The following is a 24,862-nucleotide window of genomic DNA, read 5'->3' as shown; positions in this document are numbered from 1 at the left end:
TGATTATCTGATTACAACCTCCTATCCTTGTAGTTCTTCCTGCCTCATCAACATTCATCTGGCAAATGTTTTAACAACCAGTTCTCTGGGGAAAAAAAATGTATATGTGAAACACTTTTAAGTTTAATTTGCATTGTTAACATTTTCCCCATAACTTAAGTCTAGATGATCAATAAGACTATAAATCAAGCCCAGATTTGTAACATTTGCCAATTTTCAAGGTGTAAATTCTTACACTCAGAATTTAACAATAATTCTAATGATTAGATATCCTTTTTAAAACTATTCAATTACTCCACCTCTCCCTCCATTCCCAGACCATCTCCTCTGCTTTTCCTTTCTTTAAAACCCTGATCCTTTAATTAACCAATCCAGCCTTACACTGTCTTCCACCCTGAATTCCTTGGCTGCCTTATCTTAAACACCCTTTTCTTTTCAAACACCCTGGATCATTCCCACCATTTGCCTTTCTACCCTGCTGAATGCTTAAGAAAATTACACAAAGTGCACTACAGATTTATTATTCAGTCTTAATTGGGCCCTGACTTTTAGTTACCAATCCTTTTTGTCCTTGACAACTAACTATATGACATTCCTTGTAACAGTTTTTCCAAAGTCCTTTCCTTTCCTCTCCACCCTCTTCCCTTCACTGTTTTCTGAAACTCTCTTTTTCTCTCACCACTTACTCTAACACCTTCTCCCTTAACAAGAAGACATCATACTTCATAGTAAAAAAATTATGCCATTTTCTTCTCCCCAATTCCGCACTTCAGATCAGCTCAACATCACCTCCCATCCTTTCTTCCTTTCCTCAGCCTTGGAAGGTAAGTGACCATTCTCTTTGCCAATGCCAGTCCCTCTATTTGCTTCCTGTATTCCTTTCCTACTTGTCTTATCTGATAAGTTGGGGCAGCTAGGTGGTGCAGTGGATAGAGCACCAGTGCAGGAGTCAGGAGGACCTGAGTTCAAATCTCACCTCAGACACTTGATACCCACTAGCTGTGTGACCTTGGGCAAGTCACTTAACCCCAGATGCCTCATCCTGGGTCATCTCCAGTCATCCTGATGAATATCTGGTCACTGGATTCAGATGGCTCTGGAGGAGAAGGGAGGTGGTGACCTGCACAGCCCTCCCTCACTCAGAACAAAGTCAAGTGCAAGTCATGTCATTATTTCTCTGATGGCATGGTCTTCTTCGACAATGAAGGATGAACACACACATCTGATAAGTTAACCTCTTCAACAATTTCCGTTTTTTCCCCTAATGTGTACTCTCCTTATCCACTGGTTCTTTCCTTGTTGCCTTCAAGTATGCCCTAGTCTCCCCTGTCCTAAAGAAAAAATTTTCAAATGCCCTTCAGTCTCCTTACCCCATTATCTTATATTTCCTCTCCTTTTCACAGTCAATCTTCTTGAAAAAAACTAGCTATACTTCTTGCCTCCACTTTTTCACCTCCCTCTCACTTTTCAACTCCTTAGCATCTGACTTCCATCCAGGTCACTTGACTGAAACTACTTTAAGTGGACCAACAATAACAATCTCTTGCTCAGTACAATGGTGTATTCTCAGCCCTCATCCTTTTTTTTATGTCTCTGAAGTGTTTGACACAGTTGACCATTCCATCCTTCTGGATATTCTTTCCTCCCTAGGTTTCCATAACTGCTTTGACGTGGTTTTCTTCCTATCTATTAGACCTAACTTTTTTCAGTCCCCTTTGAAGGATCATCATATGTATCTCATCCCATTTACTCAAATGTACCTGAGGACTCTGTTATGGGCTTTGTCCTCTTTTCTCTCTGTATACTCTCTGTGATTTCAATTCCCATGGATTCCACTATCATCTCCTAGCAGATAACTTCCTGGTATGCATATGTAGTCTTCATCTCTCCTAAGCTCCAATCCCACACCTCAAACTCTCTCTAGACATACTCTACCTACTGTTCCATGGCATTCCAAATACAACATTTCCAAAATAGAAATCATAATTTTCCCCATAAAACCATCCTTCCTCTTAATTTTCCTATTTTTGTTGAGGTACCACCATTTCCTAGTCACCCATGGTTTACCACAACCTAGAAGCCATACTTAACTCTTCAATCTCATTCATCCTCACTCTTTATTCAGTCAGTTGCCAACTGTTATCGAATCCACATCCTTAACATCTCTCAACTCTGTCCTTTTTTTCTATATTCCTATCATAATCCTCCCAGCCCAGACCTTCCTTATCTCTCTTCTGATACATTATAATTGGTTTGTCTGCACCAACCTCTACCTTCTTCAATCTATCTTTCACATACCTACTAAATTGATATTCCTAAAACATAGATCTGAACATGCCATTCTATCCACAAGAAGTTTAATGGGCTCTCCATTGCCGTTAGGATAAAATCTAGTCTCTGTTTAACATTAAAAACCCTTCATAATCTGACTCAAGCTTATCTTTCCAGGATGATTACATATCACTCTCCTTGATGTACTTTCTTTACAACTTGGTCTGCTTGAGCTTCCCCATACAAAACATTCCATCTCTAACCTTCGTGTCTTTGCACTGGCTGTCTTTCCTCCATGCCTGGAGAATTCTCCTTCCTAACCTTCTATTTCATAGAGCTCCTGACTCTTTTAAAGTACAACTCAGATGCTACCTGCTTCAAGATGTCTTTCCTGATTCTACCCAGTTATTGATGCCCTCTTCTAAAGTGCTTTGCATTTATTGTGAGGAGCAGAGAAATTGGATTGTAGTGTACATAAAGAGGAGTCATGTGTAAGATGACTGGAAAGATGGGGGGGGGGGGCAGGTTGTGAAGAGCTTTAAATACCAAATAGAACATTTTATATTTTACCCTGGAAGTAATAGGGAGCCATTGGTGTTACTGAGCAGGGGCTAGGGGGTAGAATGATGTGGATAGGCCCAAGCTTTAGAAAAAAAAAACTACTTGGGCAGCTGAATGGAGGATGGGTTATAGTAGGGAGAGACTAGAGAAAGGGAAACCAACTAACTAGAATTGTAAAAGTCAAAGCATAAGGACCTCCACCAGGATGATGTCTGCATGAGCAGATAGAAGAGGAAGTATATGAGAAATGCTAAAAAGGGACAAGCAGCAAAACTTGACAACACATTGAATATGTGGGTTGAGTGCAAGTAAGGGGTTGAGGATTATACCAAATTCTGAATCAGGATAAGGAGGAGAATAGTGGTGCCCTCTACAGTAATAGGGAAGCTAGGAGTAGGGGAGGGTTTGAGGGAAAAGAGAATGAGTTCTATTTTGTGCCTGTTCATGGGACATTCACTTCCAGAGACTCCCTCTACCACTGTCACTCAGTAACCCTTCTTCCTTTGGGGTTCATTCAACCCATATTTATCATCCAATCCAAATTCTGATAGTGGTTATCTATAGATCTCCAGAATACTTTCTTTCCATCCTCAGAGTTTAGTACCTGGATCACAATCTTTCCTCTTCAACTCATGCCCTTGTAACCTCATAATTCAGCATACATATCACTATTCCCTCAAATATCCTACCTTCCCAGTCCTTCAGCTTGCACACTTCCCACAACTTCCTCTATCCCACCTCATAGAGGTGGTCAGGTCTCATAACTACTCACAGAGATATTCATACCTTTGATCTTGCCATTACCTAGAATTTTCCACTTTCAAGTTTGTGAATGCTGAAATTCCCTTATCTGATCACAATCTGTTGCAATTTCCTCAAAACCTTCAATCCTTTTACCCTTCAGTTCATCCCCGGCTTCTGGCCTCTACACTGGCTTCCCTCTCCTTCCTTTTCCATCTTGACCCTTGGTGAACCAGTTCAGCTCCAAACTGTGCTCTTGAGTCCCTGGCCCCACCTGTTGAAGATCTTGCCTTGCCATCTCAGTTCTGGATTATTCCCAGAGTCTACTACTTTCACTTCTATTCATGTACTGAGAAAATCACAAAATCATACTGAATGTATCCACCAAAAATACATGTTTCATAATGTCAACTAAACCTTCAATGCAGCAAGGTAATATTTTACTCCCTTCTTAATCAATTCACCATCTTACTCATTGTAGCTTTTCAAACTTTTCCATCCGTCTTCAAACCTCCCATGGCTCCTACTCCCCATCCACTCAGCTGAGAGCTTTGTCTCATATTGCATTCAAAAAACTGAGGTCATTCTCTAAGAGTTCCCTCTTCTCCCCTCTTTCTCATCTCACATGACTCAGACACCTTCCCCTACTATCTCCTCCTTCATTCCCATCTCACATGAATAAGTGGCCCTTCTTGCCAAGACAGACCCTTCTACATGTACAAGTTATCCCATTCCATCCTGTCTCTTCCAGTAAAATGCCCCTTGTCTAATCTCTACTGTCACTAACCTTCAGTCTCTCTTTGTCTATTGGCTGCTCCTCTACTACCTACAAGCATTCCCATTTCTCCTTCATCCCACCACATCCTTCACTTGATCCATATATTCCTGCTAACTTTTGTCCTTTATGTCTCCTTCCTTTCATGGCTAAACACCTTGAGAAGGCTATCAACAATTGGTGTTTCTATCTCATTTCCTCTAACTCCTTTCTTATCTTAACACTTTGAAGTTTGGTTTCCAATCTCATTATTCAATTCCAGTAGCTTTCCCCAAAATTATCAGTGATCTCTTACTTGCCAATCTAATGGCCTTTTCATAATCCATATTCTTCTTGATCTCTCTGTGGCTTCTGATACTTGTCAATGAATCTCTTCTCTTCTTTCCTTTCTGATCTCCCCTTCTGACACTCCTAACTTTCTTTATCATGCTATAGTAGACTTCTCCACCATGGAAGTTCACGCTGGTCATGTGGCCATATATAATTGGATTAATATAATTGATTAATCCTTCTAGAACCTTCATTTTAAGTAAAATTTCCAAGCCAGCCACATCTCTATTCTTCTCCAGGTTCCTTTTGACCCTCTGAACTTTTTCCACCATCCTCCCCCTCCCTGATCTCTTCCCTAACCCTCTGCTTTTCAGCTTTTATATATTGTCTTCCCCATTAGAATGTAAGCTCTTTGAATTCAAGGACCAGCTTTCTTGTTGTTTGTATTAATCAATACAATAATAAAAGCCCATTAATCTGACTTTAAGTTTCATTTATTCTAGACACTGTTCTCTCCTGGTTTTCTCTTTACTTGTGTGACCCCTCTTTCTCAGTCTCCTTTGCTGTAGCTTCATCCAGATAGTACCCACTATCCATGAGTGTATTCCAAAGCTCTATCTTGTGCCCTCTTCTCTTCTTCTCTATTGTTTTGTTTGCTAATGCCATCAGCTCCCATGCATTTAATTATCATCTCTAAGCTCCACATCTCCAGCTGCCAGTTAGACATCTTAAATTCAACATGTCCAAAACTGAACTCATTGTCTTTCTCCCTAAATCCTCCCCTCTTCTTAACATTAACAATGCTTTTCCTCCAAATATTTCAGCTCCCAAGTAGATAAAAACTTATTTCTTGCTAATTGGCAGGTCCTTCAATCAAATCTCAGTTTGCTGTTCAGCTACTTTTCTAAAAGCTCAGCTGGACCTGGCTAGGCTCAGCTCTCTTCAAGCAGCAGAAAGTGGTCTCAAGTTTTGAGCTCTTTGCTGAGCTATGCTTTCCTAATCTCACTTATCTTCAAGGAGAATGGGATAATCCTGCTCTGTTTCTTTCTTCCCTACTTCTCTATTCTTCCTTTTATTCTTTAGCTTCTTCAGTCTTTCTTGCATCAAAGCAAAATCTCCTTATTGTAAAGTTACTAACTTTTACCTTAGAGTAAGAAACTAAAATTCACATTTATATCAGATCTACCACAAATAGGCAATATACAATTACCCCATAGTAAAAAGTAAAATAAAATAAAAAAATTCCACTCATCATGATTTCCCAAATATCAATTCAGCATTTGTATAATGATGTGTAAATTAGCTGCTGAGAAACAAGATAACTTTGTCCATCTTTTGTGAGTACTTTTGTCTAAGGGATATTTTCTCTCTGGTATTTTCAGAAGTGTAATATTTCTGGTCCTTTCTACAAATAACATTGTCCAAATACTAAAAGAGATCACTTTACATAAACATTCTCATTTTCCTCCCCAATTGATTCTGCTTTAGCATGGACTCCAGTTCCTTCGCCATCATGATTGTTTTCCTCTGGACATATACTAATTATTCAAAGTCGTTCCTAGAATGTGGCACATAGAACTAGACATAGAATTCCAGTTATGGTTTGACAAAAGGAGGATAGGGTGATACGATCATTTCCCATGTTGTGGTCTATGTGTCTCTCCTATTGCAATCTAAGATTACATTACTTTTTTTGATTGCTATACTACATTGTACAAATTGTGCTTGTAGTCCACTGAAACTATCAGAGCTTTTCCATATGTTTAATTTTCTAGCCATATACCTAATCCATCCTGTGCTTCTACAGATACTTTTTTGATTACAAGGGAAGTACCTTACATCTATATCTATTAAATTTATCCATTCTAAGTATGTTAGGAACTGTTTGGATCATGACTATGTCAGTGTTAGATATCTGTCCTAGCTTTATGTCATTCACACATTTTTATTCATTCACATAACTGATTTTTAAAAAATGAACATCATGGGGCCACCTACAGTGTCCTACATAGGATACACAATTAGAAACTCTATTCTAAGTTGATATCAATCTATTAACTCTTTGTCTTGGAACTTGAATGAATTCTGAATCCACCCAACTGTATTATCACTTCATCTACTTCACCATGTTGTTTCTATCAAATGCCTTCTTGAAATCCAGGGGTTCCATTTTTATGACATACACTCCTAGAGACAAAAGAATCCAAGAAGGGAGCTCTTGATTTCAGTAGGAGCTCTGTATTTGCCTGAGGTTGAACTCAGACCTAAAATTTTTCATTACTTCAACTGTTTTCACCAAGTTCTTGGTCTTCCTTTAGAGAAGAGGGAAGGCTAATACTCTTACCCTTCATTGGCATGTGTCTCCTGATCCTTCATGAGCCCTTTTGTTGGTTTCCTAACTGTAACAACCTCTGAATATTCTTTATTTGTAAGATGGAAAAAGTTACAAAGGCTATAGTCATAAAACAGTAGCCTTCTTTAAGGGCATGATGGGACACAACCTGAGGTGCCCTGGGAATATTTAGAGACTAAGTGAAAGTGACCAGTTTATAAGCAACTTGTGCTATCCTCTCCTTGAGAGACATTTATCTAATAATCAATTGAAAAGCAAATAAAATCACCTCTCTGTTTACTCTAAATGGAAAATATTTTAGAGGCTGAAAGAAAGATTAATGTTAGGCAGACATTTCAAATTCCTTCAGTGAGGAAATTTTTGAAGCCAATAAAACAGAGAAGATTACTTCTCCTAACTTAAAAGTTTGAGATGGTTAGAATAATCATTTAGGAAAATGCCTGGGTTTGTATAGAGCCTTTTTCAGACAGGATTTGACAACAGGAGACAGGAGAGTTTAACTTGGTTCCTTATCAAAAGGAATTTGAAGGCAAAAATTCAGAAGGCCATAGTTTGAATTGCAGATTTTGTTTGGACAGGACAACCCTGAATTCATCTCTGTCTTGGGATCCAGGGCAATTATGTAAATGAGACTAGTACTTCCTGTTCTGTTTGTTCAAGGTGAATGTGGGTTACTTCAATCACAGTAGTTTTCCAAAGCTTGCTTTGGCAAAAACATTTGGAACAGATTCATTAAGTCTATTCAAGTTGATGGTAGGAAACTGAGTAAGATGGCTGGTCTCTTATTGTTGTTGGAAAGGTACCCTCTGATTGTAGACTGCTTTCAGATTTAAATTGGGTAGCTATCCAATTTTGTCCTAGATGCTGAATGAGCAAAATTCAAAAAGGAAATTGTGTTTTGAACACATGGAAGACATCAATATGACTTATAATTTGTCTTGTCACTTCAATAGAAAGTTTGAAAGGAGCTTACCATACTCGATTTTAGGGCTACAAAGGACCCAGAAGATCAATCTGTTCCTACCCCTGATTTTGTAGATGAGTAAACTGAGGCTCAGAGAAGTTCATAGAATCAAAGATTTAGAGTTGTAAGGGACCTTAAAAATCATATGATCCAACCAGGGAAGAATGTATGAAGTAAAGGCAAGTAGCCTTGAGGAAAAAGTCAAAACACAGAAGTGTATAGCATTGGAGCGCAAGGGAACTTTAAGGACCATCTACCTAATCCCTTCATTTTATACAGCCTTTGTTCTCATTGCTCTTTTCCCATGGTATCTTCCTTCCCTCTCCCATTGAATTTCTATCCATCTCTTCTACTTATCTTACCCATTCAAAGAGTTTAAAACTTAACTCAAATGCCCCCTTCTCTGAATCTCTGAATCTACTCCCTGTACACCCTACTGGCCACGATATTTCCTTCATCAGACCCACATGATACATTGTGATGTACCTCTCTAGTGCATGTATCATAAGTTATTGTGCATTTTAGCTGTCAGTGCATATGTCTTAGCCCCCGCTAGTTTATAAGGTCCATAAGTGCAGGGATCCTGTTTTATTTAGTTTATATATTTTCAGCGCCTCACACAGATCTACACACGCTGGAAACTTAAAAAGTGTTTGTTACAATAAGGACCCCAAGCTTTTGGGGAAAAGTTGTTTTTCTTTTCTTTGAAATCCTGGGTTCACTTGGAATGGGGATACTGAGAATGAATAAAGTGACTACAGAGAACAGAGAAGGCCTAGGTCCCTTTCTTTATTACCCTTTCCACTGAAAAGTCTGCCTGAGAAAGGAACATGGAAAATCTGCCTGCCAGCAAAGGCCATGAAATCTCCTTTACTGATAAATAAATGCCAGCTTCCTGTCTGGAGACCCCTGAGATATAGGTTGATGATTTAACCAGGAAAAAAAGCCCTAAGAAAAATGCTGTCATCTTATGTTTCTTTAGGATCCATAATTTTGGTGACATCCCTTTTATCTAGGTTCTGAGAATGAGAAAAAAAGAGTTACCTTACTTGTTTCCAAATCTATGATGAGTATAGTTCAATAGAATCCATTTTTCTCCTCTAAATGGTTCACTAAATCATACAAATCATATTTTTAAACCTTTCAGTAATTCCAGAACATAGCCCCTCACCTGTCTTGGTTTAAACAGAAGAAACTATAGCTGTAGCAAGATAGAAGAGGACAATTTGAAGCTAAAAGAGAAGCACTAACTCTTTGAAATAGGCAGCAAGCTACAGCACATTTGGAAAAAGGTGATGGTCTTCTGTGCATTCTTTCTTTCGGCAGCTGTGTAGTTAATTGTTGGATATCGAACATTTGTTCATATTATGTTCTCACTGCCTTGCCTGAATCCCCTTCTTCCTCTTCTCAATTTACACAGCTCTGAAAAATCTTTCCTGCCTAAGCTCAGGACCTACCACCTCCATGATGATTCGTCCATCCCACAATGGAGAGGTAGCATAGAGGAGAAAGTTAAGGGTTTGAAGGCAGGGAGACCTGGGTTCAAGTCCTGTATCAGACATGTGATAACTATGTGCTCCTGTGCAAATCACATCTCTTGGACTCATTTTCTGCATCAATAAATTAAGGGAGTTGAACCTGATGGCTTAAAAGGTCCCTTCCATAACTCTATGCTCTCTGCCTTCTCTGACTCTAAAGTTTGCAAAGCAGTGTACATGCAATATCTCATTTAGAAGTAGCTAGGTGTCACAGTGGATAGAGCACTGGGCCTGGAAGACTTAAGTTCAAATCTGGCCTCTGACTCTTACTACCTGTGCAACCTTGGGCAAGTCACTTAACTTCTTGTTGACTCAGTTTCCTCAGCTGTAAAATGGGGATTGTAAGAATAGTACCTGCCTCCCAGAATTGTTCAGTGAGATAAAATGGGATATCTGTAAAGTGCTTAGCACATAGTAGGCCCTTATGCTTGTTTCCTTCCTTAGATCCTCACATCTATTGTGAGGTAGATCCTGTTATCATTCCTATTTTACAGATGATGATACTCTGTCTCCACCTGAATTTGAATCCTGACTTTGTCAGTTACTACCTGTATGACCTTGGGTAAGTCATTTAAATTCTCTTGGCCTCAGTTTCCTCACCTGTATCATGAGGGAGTTGGACTCTAAGTCTCTTCAAGTTCTAAGTCTCTGATCCTGTCATCTGCATCAATCAACTGTTTTGTCATTTTAAAAATAATTCTCATCATAGCTTTGCTAAACCATAAATTTTTGCTTATATCCTTTACTTTGTAGACATTCAGGACACTCCTTTTGGTTGATATGTATACACATACATATTTTTAATTCAAAAGACCCATGCTTTCAATGTAGATATTCTTTCTACCAGCAGAGATCATGGCCTCTCCAAACCTTAATAGATGCTGTTTTTATGAGGCAGGGCTACAAAAATTCATGACATGATTTCTGGTAATGCACCCTTCCATACTTAAGTAGGATGGTATTGAGGTAATAGAAGCACAGTTAGTGGGGATGGGGGAGCAATAGGTTGAGAGAGTGGAGGGAAGAGGCTGTACTCAAAGTCTTTCCAATTTGAGATGACCTGCCAATGTTTGTGATCTGTTGGCATAGCCTTTGAAAACCCAAGGTCACCTCCAAACTGTAATGAGGCATCACAGTAGGACTTTAATGGGTGATAAATTTGAAGGAAAATAAAATCATTTAACTTCTTGTCTGACAAACAAAATGCAGTCATTAACCAGCTGTGTGACAATAAGCAAGTCACTTAAGGAGCCCATAAGCTTTAGAGTTAGAAGGGACCTTGGAGATGATCCAGCCCAAATTCTTCATTTGCTTGATGAAACAACTGAAGCCCAGAAAGGTTGTGACTTGCTCAAAGTCACATTGACAGTACCAGAACCAATTTTCTGGGTCCCATTTTCTGCCTCTATAAAGTGAAGGTTTAGATTATAAACTGCTGTCAGAGTGGTGTAGAAGGGAAAGTTCTAGATCTGGAGTCAGAACACCTAGATCCTGACACCTCCTCTGACTGAGCTCCAGACTTTCTATCTTATAGCCCTGGGCTGGAAGCCTATTCATTCCCTGACTGCTTTCAGCTTCTTTTTATGTATTTTCTTCCTCAGAGTGTAACCTTTTTGATGTCAGGATCTTTCTTTTCTGCATTTCTGTATTTCTAGTGCTTAGCACAGTGAGGGGAACATTGTAATTGCTAAATAAATGCTTGTTAACTACCTTCTTCTTCTTCTTCTTCTTCTTCTTCTTCTTCTTCTTCAAATCTTCTCTCTGCTATTTACTATCTATATGATTTTGAATAAATCATTTCATTACTCTGAATCTTAGTTTTCTCATCTATAAAATGAGGCTGAACTAGATGACATTTAGGGTCCCCTAGCTCTAAAATTCTATGATTCACTGGGTTAACTCAACTTTCATCAAAGCCTGGGGCATTTTACCTACTGCTATTTATGTAGAAGGAGACGCGACTCCTTAGTGTGCAGAAAATGCTGAGTGTGACACAAAGAACTTGTGTAAGGGACTTACACGAGTAGATTCCAGAGACATTCCTAGGAGAGACAAATGGACAGAAGATGCTCCAGGGATCTGGGAGCAAGACATCAATACTTTGGAATAGATGACATGCATGAAAAGTTGGCCCCATCATGTTCCTAGGCTCCATTGAAATTCTAAAGTCTGATGAAAATGGACTTCCTCTGGCTAAAGTTTTCTCCTGATTTGAACTGAGAGACCTTTTCTTGCTAACAACTAAAGAGCTCATTCACTCTTGTGAATTGTTTAGTATGCTGTAATCTGTATATCTTCTTAGATTTCTGTTTGCTGTTTTCCTTGGCTAAATGGATTTACTTTATATTTATTATTTGTTGATGGTCTTTTGTGTAATCAGCATGAGAAGGAACTAAGCTTGGAGTATAAGTTTATGGCTTCCCTTCCTCTTAAGAGTGATTAAGGAAGCAGCTTTTGTTTAGAACCCCATCATTCCTTAGACCAGTGGTACCAAAGTGAAATAGAAACACAGGCCACTGAACTGTGCATAAGGATTCCTGCAGGCCACATATTGACTTAGTTTTTAAGTGTAATATTATCTTTTATTATATTTTATTTATTTTGTTAAATATTTCCCAATTGCATTTGAATCTGGCTCAGGCTGCACTTGGGAATGTTGTGAGCTGCATGAAGTCCATGGGCTGCATGTTTGACACTTCTGCCTTGGAATAGCAATATTTGAGGGGGAATGGGAACAGAAAGATAAAATTCTGTCTTGTTATCCCTTTTGAAGACTGAAGAGCACCCAGCCTTAGTGGTACTCCTGGTGCTTGCTCTGTCCTCCATCTAGCATGGCCCTTTCCTCTCTTTCTCTATGGAGAAGATAGCCAGATTTCAGTTCATGTCAACCCATTCCACCTCCTAACTGCATCTACATATTTAGAGAATCCATCTGGGCATATATGTTATAAAAAAAATTATTTAAAAAGTTCATTATGAGGTTGGAAAGGCATAATTGCTTGCAGTCAGAGAACAATTCCCCAGGGAAGAGCTCCCATCCTCTAACTTCCATCATCCAGACAGTGTAGTGAGCAACATAGTCCATGAGTTCTGAGCCCCTTTTAGAGAATAGAAGTGAGGTACCAGGCAGAAGTAAGGGAATATGGAAGCACCTTCTGTTCTCCTCCCTCACTAGCTTTCATCTTCTTACTACTTCCCTCACCTGTGTCAGGATGTTTCAGCATTCTGCACCTCTCTAAAGGACTGACAATTGCCAGGAAAAACTGTCCTCTTTAGTTGTTCCTGGCCACCAGCCCTGTCTTCACCTGCTTTGTTTAGGGCATACATATAAGACTTAGCATCTCATATGCAGTATGTGCTGTACTTGTCCTACTTACACTTACTGGCAGCAAAGAGGATTTTAAAATAAAAAATTTAAAGCAATCTCCCTCTCCCTCTCTCTCAATGGGATGCTTGTCAATTTCAATAAACTGCATCATGCTGACTGCTCAAACAGAGAGAGAGAAAAAAAAAAAAAAGACCAGAGGAGTTACAGATGGCCAGACTGATGAAAGGTGGAAAGGGAACTGAAACCATGGCTATGTTTCTGCCTTATTTATTAAGTACCCACTGCCCACAGCCCCTTGTCCTGGGCATTGGAGAAGTCATAAAAAGGTAGGAGGCATGCTTTGAAGAAGGATGATGTCTAAGGGAGAGAGAAAGCAAAGAAGAAGTTACAGGCTACCCATAATGAGAAACCTTCAGCTGCAAAATACTGTAGTAATGAAATGGAAATGAAAAAGGGAGAAGAGTGTTGCAAGGCCCTCTAGGACAGTGCTTTATGGTATAAACTGAATGGTGTGAAAGGAGGATAGGCTAAAATCAGTGGAGCTCCCAGGGCTGCCAAAGTCTATGTCTGTACTGCTCGACTAACAGTGCATGCAGTAAGCTAGCTCTGCCCTAATGAAATAGTCAGACACAAAAGAAGGCTCCCTTAGACATTCCTTGGCTGCTTATACTTGTTCAAACTGATTTCTCAGGGGTGGGAGTGAGGTACAGTAACTGGGAATGAAACCATGAATTTGAATACATATTCATGCAAATGAACACTGGAGAAATAAAATGTCACTGATGGCAAGTTAATCTATTAAAAAAGATGAAAATTGCAATCACCTACTCCTGCCAAAAGGAGATATCCCAGCCCTGGAGTAGTCTAAGTACTGGTGAGCTTTTCAGACTTCTGTTTGCAGGACTCAGTCAATTCAATTCAGTAGTTCCATGAAATACATATTTAATAATAATAGCTAGTATTTATATCACCCTTTAAGGTTTGTAAGGCATTTAACATATGTTACCTCATTTGACCTTCACAAAACCCTGTGAGGTAGGTGCTCTCATTATTCCCATTTTAGTCATGATAGAACTGAGGGTCAGGTAAATGAGGTGTTTTGCCGGGGCACAGAGAGCTAACAAGTATCTGAGGCAGGCTTTAAACTTGAATCTTCCTGTCTCCGAGTCTATGCACTGTGCCCTGTAGATGCTTACAGGCTCATGCTGTTCAAGGTTCTACTTTATTAAGAGCAGGACACTAATAGGAGCTAGAGATACAAAGATAAAAATTTTAAAAAAATAGTTCAGGACCCTAAATTGCATTAGATGAATGTGACATGTATATAGATAAGTAAATGCAAGATAATGTGTGGAAACAGAGGGCACTAATGACGAGCAGAATCAAAAGTCATTTTGTAGAAAATGGTACCTGATCCGAGCCTTGGAGGAAAGAGGTGGAAATTTAAGAGGGAACTGTGGATTCTAGAAGCCATGCAAAAGCAGAGAGGTAGGAAATGAACTTCTGAGTTTGGGAAAGAACAAGTAGGCCATTTTGTCTAGAACTTGAAATGTGTGAACAGGAGTAGTACAGAATGTATAAAGATAGGCTAAAGACAGATTGTAAAGCTCTGAAGTAGGGCATTCAGGATAAAAAAAAAAGGATATTAATGGTATTAGCCATGTGAACTCAGGGTAACCCCTCTAAGTTTTGTTTTTCTCATCTGTAAAATGGGAATAATGATTTTTGTACTGATTCTTATCCTTGTTGTAAAGATCAAATGAGTTAATATACAAGAAAAAACACTGAGTAACCATGAAGTTTTGTGTAAGCTATGTAGTAGTAGTACTGGTAGTAGGAATTGTGGTCCATTAATTAAGTCCTCTTCCAATGCCTCCTGTGGCATGGTAATAAGAAGGATATATCAGTGGAGTGCAAGATTTGACAGATCCTACTAAACTAGAAAAACTCTGAATAAAGGCCAGCGATATACTATGTGCCCATCATTTGAGGACAAGCCTGGCTAAATTTGGAAAGGGACCAGAAGGATAGCCACCAGGAAAGATGATTTTTTTGGTTGCAGTAAGTCATGAAGACCATCTGCTCAGGCATGAAGAAACTGTGATCTGGACTGGCAGAGAGAGGGGAGGGAGAAACATTCAGCTCATTCTAATAAAATCAGAACCTTTTGACATACCAAAGCTTTTCATGAGCTCGTTTTTTCCCCTTTTTTCTTTTCTAATAAGATAAAAAAAATACTGAGCAGCTACAAAACAATTTTTTAAAAACTTACTATGAAGAAATGAGCCTGATGTGATGGAACAAGTGTTTCCCATTTCTATTTTCAGTGATTCTGTCAGACACACACTAATTATGTGTCTTAGGGGAAAAACTCCAATTTCTGTTGGATAGCTTTAATAATAATAACTAGCATTTATATAGCAATTAAGGTTTGCAAAATACTTTCTAATCATCTCATTTGATGCTCACAACAACCTTGGGAGGTAGGTGCTGTTATTATCTCCATTTTACAGATTAGGAAACCGAGGCAGAGAAAGATTAAATGATTTACCCAGAATCTCACAGCTAGTGAGTGTCTGAGGCTAGATTTGTACTCAGGTCTTCCTGACTCTGAGTCCAGAACTTTATCCACTGTGTCACCTACCTACCTCTAGTTTATGTGAATTATTCATGATGACCTTTAGTGAATCTTGCCAGATCCCTTGTGGATAGTTACCTGAAAAGTTACCGGATGGTTATTAATATTAAACTATGTTCTGAAACTATGATATAGTAAAGGAGGTGAATGCTTATTTCCTCTGTGCCCTCCATGTTTCTCCATGCAAGAGAAGTTTCTCCATGTTTTAGAAAGGAGATGAAAGGAACTTAAGGAAATGAGAGGAGAAAGGGGAAGGAGGAGAATGGTAAGACCAAAAAGGCAGGCAAGATTACAAGGAGATGAGAGAATGCACATCCTTACCTTTTCTGACAGCCCCAAAGCTAAACTCTAAGGATTGGAAAACAATACAATAGATACAGAAATACAGAAGCAGTAAGAATTCACTCATTCAACATTCAACTATTGTACTGTTACAAAGCATGCTAGATTCTGAAGGACATAAAATTAATTAAGGCATTGACTCTACCCTCAAAGAGCTTACACTATAGAAAGAGGATGTAACAGGTATGGCTGATGTAGGCAAAGGATTATATTTCCCCAAAATGGGAAAGCTCATTGAGAGAATAAAGAACTTCTGGTCAAGTTGACTGCCTCCTACTGTCTAGTTCCCACATACCTATTCTAACCAAAACCTAAAATTAGTACCAAACTGAATAATGATCACGATGTCCAATGAGAAACTATAGTAAATGGCTCCTTACATACCAGAATTACACAAAAAGTCAGCCATAAGCCTGAGGGGAAGACAGAAGGAAGCCACTGGCAAAGTCAGCATAAGGAAAAGGTAGTAAGTATCCCAGTAGAACCAGAGATGGGCTAAGGACAAATATAATCTTTAAATTCTGTGTCTACAGGAAACATGAACAGGGAACTGCCCTGAGAAAATCTTAGGGTGGTCAGAAACCATAGAAACTTCAAGGGGTGGGTGGTGGGATGGTAGCAACCAGTAAGTAAGGAAAGAGTATCTCTCATACTAAGACACCTTAGCCCAAAGGCTCTGAGGTCCCTAGTGCTCTGTCTTGATACACTCCAAAGAACTCTGAAGACCCAGGACAGATCCTCAACGAGCAAATGGAACCTAGGACCAGAAGCTGGTGGTCAACACAAGAACCCAGGTAACAATATGATCAGACAGGGCCAACCACTCCACTCTATAGTTGAACAAGAGATTCAACCTAGTCCTAGCACAAAACTCTAATTCAGGAGCTAAAATTGGAGAGACAAATAAAGCAAAGAAAACAATGGCTAGTAAGAAAAATTACTGGAAATCTAGAGATACCCCAAAAGAAAGAACAAGTAACTCTGTAGTAACTGCAAACAAATATATGAAAAAAATTGATTTTTCTACATGGATCACAAGAGTACATGTAAGAAATGAAGCAGAATGTTTTAAAAATTAAATAAAAGCTCTGAAGAAAAGAACTAGAAGAATAAATAGAAAACAAAGTAATAAACCATGCCCAAGATAGTAGAAACTGGAATAGGCAAAATATAAATGAATGACTCTGTGAGATATCAGAAAATATTAGAACAAAACCAAAAGATTGGAAAAAAATAGAACAAAATGTGAACTACTTGATATCAGAAACAAATGATCTAGAAATCAAGTCAAAGAGAGATCATTTAATAATTACTAGACTTCATAAAAGTAATGATTTAAAAAAAATCCTGGACTAAATTTCAAGTTAATTATCCATTAAAACTGCCCAGAACCAGAAAGCAAAGTCAGGATGGAAGGAATGTGTCAATCATATCCTAAGAGGTTGCTTTAGGTTATCTTAGAGTTTGGGGTGTTTGTATTTCCATTCTGTATTGGATATATTAATGTGATGAGACTGAGTACCTCAACTTAAGTTCATTTCAGAAGTTCCCAGTTTCCTAAATAGGTCTAGGCAAAGTGAATATTGGTAAATTACCATTTAAAAATTACTATGATTTGATCTCTAATCCATCAGGGTCTAGAGAATATGCTACACTCAAACCAGAAATAAATCTAATACATACAGAAATAATCTAATACAAATTAAAATATATTTAAATTATTAAATTATAAAAATTAAAATATAACAAAATAAAATATGTAAAATGAAATCTAGAACAAATTAAAATAATAAATTTTTTAAAATACAAGTTAAAATATATATAAAATGCTTAAGATGAATTAGAATATAAAATGCTATGAAAGCACTTTAAAAAAACCTTTTAGCTTAAAGGATCAAAGAATACTTTATGAGTGGGAACATTTTAACTATGTATGGAAACATTTTAACTATATATGAAAAAACTTCAATGGGCTAGGATGGGCAGAGAGCATTTCAGGTGTAGAGCATTGTGTCCATATTGACTGGATCTTAGAGGACGTGATTGGGAATGATGTGAGATAAGAATAAAAGGGAGGTTGAAGTCTGATTCTGGAGGGATCCAGAATTCTGGGCACAGGTGTTTCTATAACATTCAGCCCTTTTAGCAGGGGCTAAAGTATCCCCCAATTCCCATCTATATTCATGCTCAAAGAAAGTTCTGCCCTCAAACTGTGAAATCCTGTCACTCTGTGAAACTTAGTTAACACAGAGCTGTACTAGAGCCAACTTGAACCAGCTTCCAAGAGCCAATTGTTAAACCCTCATCAATAGCATTTAAATCTCAGAAATCTAAATAAGCCAAAAATAAGGGATTGATTTATTGTTTTATTAATTGTCTAGATTTAAGAAAGTGATGGAGAAAATATGAATAATACAGATTAAACTTAAAAATATATTGGGATAACATTTTCCCCCACATAGCGTCAGTTGTTAAACATTTAGCAGCACATTCCTGAGTTTACATCTGGAACAGTCATATTGTAGAATGACCATGGAATGCTGAAAGTTGTTTTGTGAAGAGGGTCTGAAAATTTCCAACAAACTTGCTATACTAGTTAAAAGTAAAATTGTCTCAGACAAATCCTAGTCCTCTTAATGATGACCCAGTTTTCTAAGAATCAATGGACAAAGATGATTTACTCAAGTTGTTAGTTACATAAGAATCCACAAACTAACAACAGGACAGAAACTTGTGATGGATTCAAGATTCAATTATGTTCAGTCATTGGTGGGTATTTGTTATGAATGATAATAATTTGTTATGAATAAAAATGGGAACATCTGCTTATATTTTTTCCCTTATATGGTTCAAAAGTGAATTAACTGAATTTTGGTAAACCCAGCTCACAAAGCTGAATTCTTCCCTCCAGTAATTCCTTCAGTGCCTGTCACATTCATATTTGTTCCAAGCAACTTCAAACATCGTTGGTTTATTCTTCCGTGAATTTGAATGAAGATAAAGCAGCCAAGCTGGGTTTCTTGAGCACTTCAGATGGGATTTCATGGTCTATCTGCCAACTCATTAGGAACGTTGCTCATAACTTAGTTTTCTGGATTTATTCTGATTATTTTTCAGTTTTCTTAATCCTGAAATAAAGAGCTTTTATAGTACAGCAGAATGTTCATCTCCACTAGAACTTAATGTAGTCCCTGAACATTCCAAACATTGTAAAGTCATTTTCAGGGGAGTATTTAGAAAAAAGATATTTAAAGAAAATGTTTGTGAAAATACATACAATGGTAATAATGCATCACCTACATGCGGCTTTGAAAATATGCTTCTAACTTTGAACTCTGGGATAGCTTTGTGAGAGACTGGGAGATAAACAGCTCAAGAGCAGCTAGTCAGCAGATAAGGATCTGTGTATATTTTCCTCTGAATCATTATTCTCCGTCCTCTTGGTGCCCTTTGTAAATATTCAAGACTTTCAGAAGCCAGGGATTGTTCGCAGTTACATCTGCTTGTTCTGAAAATGCATTGTGATAGTAACTTTCTCACTTAATGTGAAGTTGAATAACTTCTTCTGGGGTAGAACATAGCCCAAGTCAGCAATCAGGGGGTACCCAAGGACAAGACAGGAATGAAGACTTGGATTATGTCCTTGTGCTTGGGAAAGGTAGTATGGGTGAGTGGAAATAACTCTAAATGTGGAGCAGAAGATCTGGGTTTAAATCCTGGACCTATCATTTATTAACTTTCTGACCTTGAATGAGTATGGTAGAGGAGAAAGAGACTCTGGAGTCAGAGACCTGGATTCAAATCCTACCTCTGGTACTTACTACTTGTATGATATTGGGCAAATTACTTAACCTTTTTGGGCCTCAGTTTCCTCACCTGTAACATGAAGGGGATTGGATCCTAAAATGATCTCTGAGATCCCTGCCAGCTTTAAATTGGCGATGCCATCTGTGACTTGAAGCACATCATTTAATTTTCCATTTCCATCTTTTTCTTTTTGTCAGCAGTTAGGTACAGTCAGGTACAGTACAGTACAGTTAGTAGTATAGTAGGTGATTAATAAAACCTTACAGACTTGACTCATTAGGGATAAGATTTACACTTATTATTTCATTGGCATAGATAATTCCTAAATAAGGAAACTCTTTTCACCAGTGCAGGTTAAGAACTTCTTTTCAATTTTTAGTCTTAAGAGAGTTGTCCAGAGCATGATGTGACCTGGGGTCACATAGCCAGTATATGGCAGACTTGAACTCTGGTCTTCCTGGTTTCAGGGTCAGTCCTTTCTCCATAACACAGATCTTTCATGCTTCCTCTCTCTTCCTTTCCGTTTGCATGGCAATGCTAATATTCGTATGGTGTACTGGATAAAGATCTGACCTTGGAGTCAGGAAGACCTGGATTCAGGTACCACCACTGACACATAGTGCTTTGTATGGACCCAGGCAAATCATTTAATCTCTCATTATCATGGGCCAAGTCTCTAAAATGATAAGTTGTAGGAGAAGCAACAATCTGTGTTTGTCGAGGGAGTTTCCTTATTGGGAATTCCCTATACCAATGCAATTACAGGTCTTATGCAAAAATTCGTAATAACATCTCACAAGTCTATCAGATGGACCAATTAATTAATAATTAATTAACCACCATATAAAGTATAAATATGATAATTAATTCACTGTAGTTCAATTTCACTCTTTGCTTTTATTCCCTCTTAGATTCAAGCTAGCCTACCTGTAAATATGTCTCAATTAGGAACTAAGGACCCCAATTTTCATTACTAGTCACACTTGAAATTCAGAATTAAAATAAACCTCTTGATGTATTTATTTTTCCATTTCTGGTGTTGTTTCTCTTGCAGTACTGATTTATATCATGCTTCCCTCCTCGGTTTAATCAGGTATCTTGAATTTGATTTGATAGAAATTTTTTTTTCTGTTCAGAGAAAAGTAACATGAAGCATTTTTCCTATTCATATCAGCGGCTTCATGCTTTTACATTTAAGTTAAGTATAAATAGTCCAGCTGCTCAGCAAATACATCCATTAATTTAGTCAGTTCAATTTTAAATCAGCAAAGACAAGGACGGGCAGCTAGAAGCACAGACTGAGAGAACAGGCAAGGATCTTTGAATGTCAGCAACCATTTGATCTATGGTCAACACTTAGTGATTAAAGACCATCTAGTTCCTAGTATATCAAGATGTTGTCATCCTCCTGGTTCCCAGTTTGATGCTTATTGGTATTATCACCAGAAGATGGGTGAGGAGGCCAGTGTTGATGCACTACCAGGCAATCAATGACTGTACCAGGGATCCTAGAAGAGTCAGAGATGCTGTAGGTTCCTCTGTTGTCAATAGAATATCAGCTCTTTGACAGAAGAGTCTATTTTATTTTTACTTTTTGTACATCTAATACATAGCTCAGTGGTTGGCACATAGTAGGTGCTTAATAAGTACATTTATTTGTTGATTGATTGATTGTTGTGTAGTCAGCAGGAAGGTTGATTTCCATATTACTAATGTCAAATGAGTGAAGCAACTTGGACAAAGATGGGAAATAAAGTAAAGGAGGAACCAAACTAAGAACTCTTAACCAAAGTTTGGGGGCTGGAGAGAGGCAAAGATCAAGGCCCTCTCTTGTCAATGCTTCTATATGTCTATCAAAGTTTAAATCATTATGAAATGCATGTATCTTGGACTGGCAAAGCAAATGAACAACAAAGTACCCAGAATTGATTAAGAAGAAGAGAGTGGGTTGGATTGCATTTGAGAAATTTTGCAGGGCTTTCAGTGATCCCAAGCTGCAGCCTGAAATAAACTTCCATCTTTCCAATTCCAGTGTTCTCCCAAAGATGTTATATTAACTCAGTTCTCTATATATGTTGAGAGCACCATCATCCTCCTAGTCACCCAGGTTCTCAACCTCCGTGTCAACCTTGACTCCCTGATTTGCTAACTTTTGTCCTTTCTACCTCAACTACATTTCTCATATACATCCTCTTCTCTCCATTCTTATAACCACCACCCTAGTTCAGTCCCTCATCATATTTCTCCTAGATTATGGCAATAGTCTCTTAATTATTTTCTCTGAAGTCTCTTTCCCCTCTCTAATCCGTATTCCACATAACTGCCAATAACACCCACTCACACTCGTTCACACACACCTCACAAACAGGTTGGACAACATCAGCTCCTCTACTCAGTAAACTGCTATGGCTTCCCATTCTTCTGAGGCTCAAATACAACTTCTCTTTGGCCCTTCACAATCTGGCTCCATCCTACCCTACCACCTTTACCACATATCACTTCCCTTCATGTACTCCGTGTCCAACCAAACCAGTCTTCTTTCTTTTCCATTCATTTCCCTTGTCTGATCCTGTACACTGGCAGTGTCCAGTGACTAGGACATACTCCTTCTGAACCACTGCCTCTTGGAAGTCCTGATTTCCTCAAAACCAGCTCAAGCACCACTTTCTACACGAGACTTACCTCATTCCTATAGCTACTGTTCCCCACACCCAAATTTAATTTATATGTGTTTTACATATACCTATACACAGTGTTCCAAAAGTCTTAGTGTAGTTTAAAGTTATTAAAGCATTTTAGTAATTTAAGCTATTAAAACTTAAAATTGCACTAAACCATTTGAAAGACCCTGTATATGTATATGTTGTCTTCCACATTAGAATATAAGCTTCTAGAGGTCAGGGACTCTTTTGCTTTTGTCTTTGTATTCACAGTATGGTTTGCAAACTCTTAGCTAATGCTTAATAGCCATAATTTTTCTCCTAAGCTTCAGTCTCATAATACCAACTGTCTTCTGGACATCTCATACCAGAAGTCCCATAGGCCCCTCTAACTCAATATGTCCAACACAAAAATCATTATCTTTTTCCCACAAACCTTCCTTATTCCAAAATTTCCTACTATTGTAAAACGCACCACTATCCTCCCAGTCACCTAGAATCAGAATCTACATGTACTCCTCAATTTTTCATTTGCACATATCCAATGATTTGCCAAGTCTTCACCTTTACAAAATCTCATATAAAACTCCGTTTCTCCATTCTTATCACCACTCTCTTTCAGACTTTCGTTGCCTCACATCTGGACTATTGCAATAGATTTTTGGTTGTTTTTCCTACCTCAGTTTTCTCCTTGCTTCACTCCATCCTCCACTCAGCTACCAAAATTATTTTTCTATAGCACAGACAGATGTGGTCATGTCAGTACCTGACTCAAAAACTCCAAGGCCTCCCTACTACCTACGGAATAAATATAAAATGCTCTTTTTGACTTTTAAAGTCTGTCACTATCTGGATGCTTCCTCCTTTTCAAATTTTCTTATACATGACTCTCTTGCACATACTGCATAATCAACCTCGGTGCTACATGCACAACATTCTGTCTCCTGTCTCCTGTCTAGCTGGAATGCTCTCACTTTAACTCCCTGGCTTCCTTCAGGGCTTAGCTCAGATGCCACATCCTGCAAGAAGTTTTTCCTGGCCCTCTCCACTGCTAATCTCCCTGAGATTGCTTTTCATTTCATATATCTGTGTGTAGGTATGTATGTAAGCATGTATATGCATGTATATAGGAGTACATGTCTATATGCATATATCAAACATGCACACAGACACATGGGTGTATGTGTATGTATATGTGTATTCTTATGCACATAGATACATGTAATATATAAATATATGCAGATATGCACACATACTCATATATATACATATATGTCTATATAATTCTGTAAATCTATTTGCATATGGTCTCCCCCTTTGGAATGTGGCCTCCTTTAAGGCAATGGCTAAGTTTTTGCCTTTCTTTATATTTCCAGGACTTTAGCACAATGCCTGACACATGGTAAGTGCTTAATAAATGCTTGTTAATGACAAATCAATCAATCAGCATTAAGCATCTACTATGTGCTACGAATACAAAAAGAGTCAAAAGACAGTCCCTGCAGGTAGAAACAACATGCAAACAAATATATACAAAGCAAGCTAAATACAGGATAGATTGGAAGAAATCAAAAAGGGTTGGGAAAGGCTTTCTAATAAGTGCTTGTTGATTGATTGATTCAACAAGCATTCACCACTACTATGTGCCAGGCACTGTGCTAGGAGATGAGGATAAAGGGACAAAATCAAAATGATCCTTGTACTCGTGTTTACATTCCATTGGTAGAAATAATATGTACATAGAAAATTACATATATATTCTGATTGCAGTCATTGAGCAATAGATTGTCATGCCCTTAATGGTAGCACAATTAATTTGATTGGCAATCTGAGAGAGAGACAGAGACAGAGACAGAGACAGAGAGAGTCAGAGAAAGAGACAGAGACAGAGAGATTGGAGGAAGGGAGGAAGGGGGGAGGGAGAGAGGATGAAGAGTGGCAACTGTGGAATCCTGGGACCTAGACAGTTATAGAGAGTTGAGGCATGTTTGTGGTACTTATCCTTCAATCCTGAGCAAGGTCTGCTTGGCTACAGGGCTGATTCTAATGTTGAGAAGATTATCTCCTCCAGAGTGGTTGGAATCATTAAAGGTCTTTGGTCTTTACCTGGTGGCGAGTGTGGGGGACAGAGCTTGAGTATATGTTCCTGCCTTGTAATTAAAATAGAAGTTGTGAATAATGCAATACTACAATCTTTAAATAATCAAATTTGTGGGTATCCCAAAGATCAGTGATATAATAAATGGTGGGTTTAAAATAGCCTGAAGTATATTTTGTTGTGGTTGTTGTTGAGTTATTTCAGTCATATCTGACTCTTCATGACCCAATTTGGGGTTTTCTTGGCAAAAATACTGTGGTGGTTTGCTATTTTCTTCTTCAGTTCATTTTACAGATGAGGAAACTGAGATTAACGGGGTGAAGTTTCTTGCCCAAGGCCACATAGATAGTATGTCAGAGGTCAGATTTGAACTCAGGTCTTCCTGACTCAAGTTCTGTTGCTCTATCCACTGGGCCACCTAGCTATCCTTGAAACACAGTAACAATTTTTTAAAAAGACATTGTAAAGGATAATTAGAATGAGAAAAGAAGGGGGCTAGGCATGTAACAAAGCAAC

At 38.3% G+C, this 24,862-nt stretch overlaps 1 long non-coding RNA gene across 1 annotated transcript in view; it reads left to right on the top strand.

Moving 5' to 3' along the window:
- LOC140520532 (uncharacterized) overlaps positions 1-24,862 on the top strand; it is a 94,989-nt gene that overhangs the window by 11,606 nt on the left and 58,521 nt on the right. Inside the window, exon 2 of the long non-coding RNA XR_011972565.1 lies at positions 9,968-10,035. This is a non-coding gene — a long non-coding RNA (uncharacterized lncRNA). The remainder of the gene's footprint in view (positions 1-9,967; positions 10,036-24,862) is intronic.

The sequence above is a fragment of the Notamacropus eugenii genome, chromosome 1 (assembly GCF_028372415.1).
Source record: "Notamacropus eugenii isolate mMacEug1 chromosome 1, mMacEug1.pri_v2, whole genome shotgun sequence".
Lineage (NCBI taxonomy): Eukaryota > Metazoa > Chordata > Mammalia > Diprotodontia > Macropodidae > Notamacropus > Notamacropus eugenii.
This window is presented reverse-complemented; position numbering and strand designations above follow the sequence as displayed.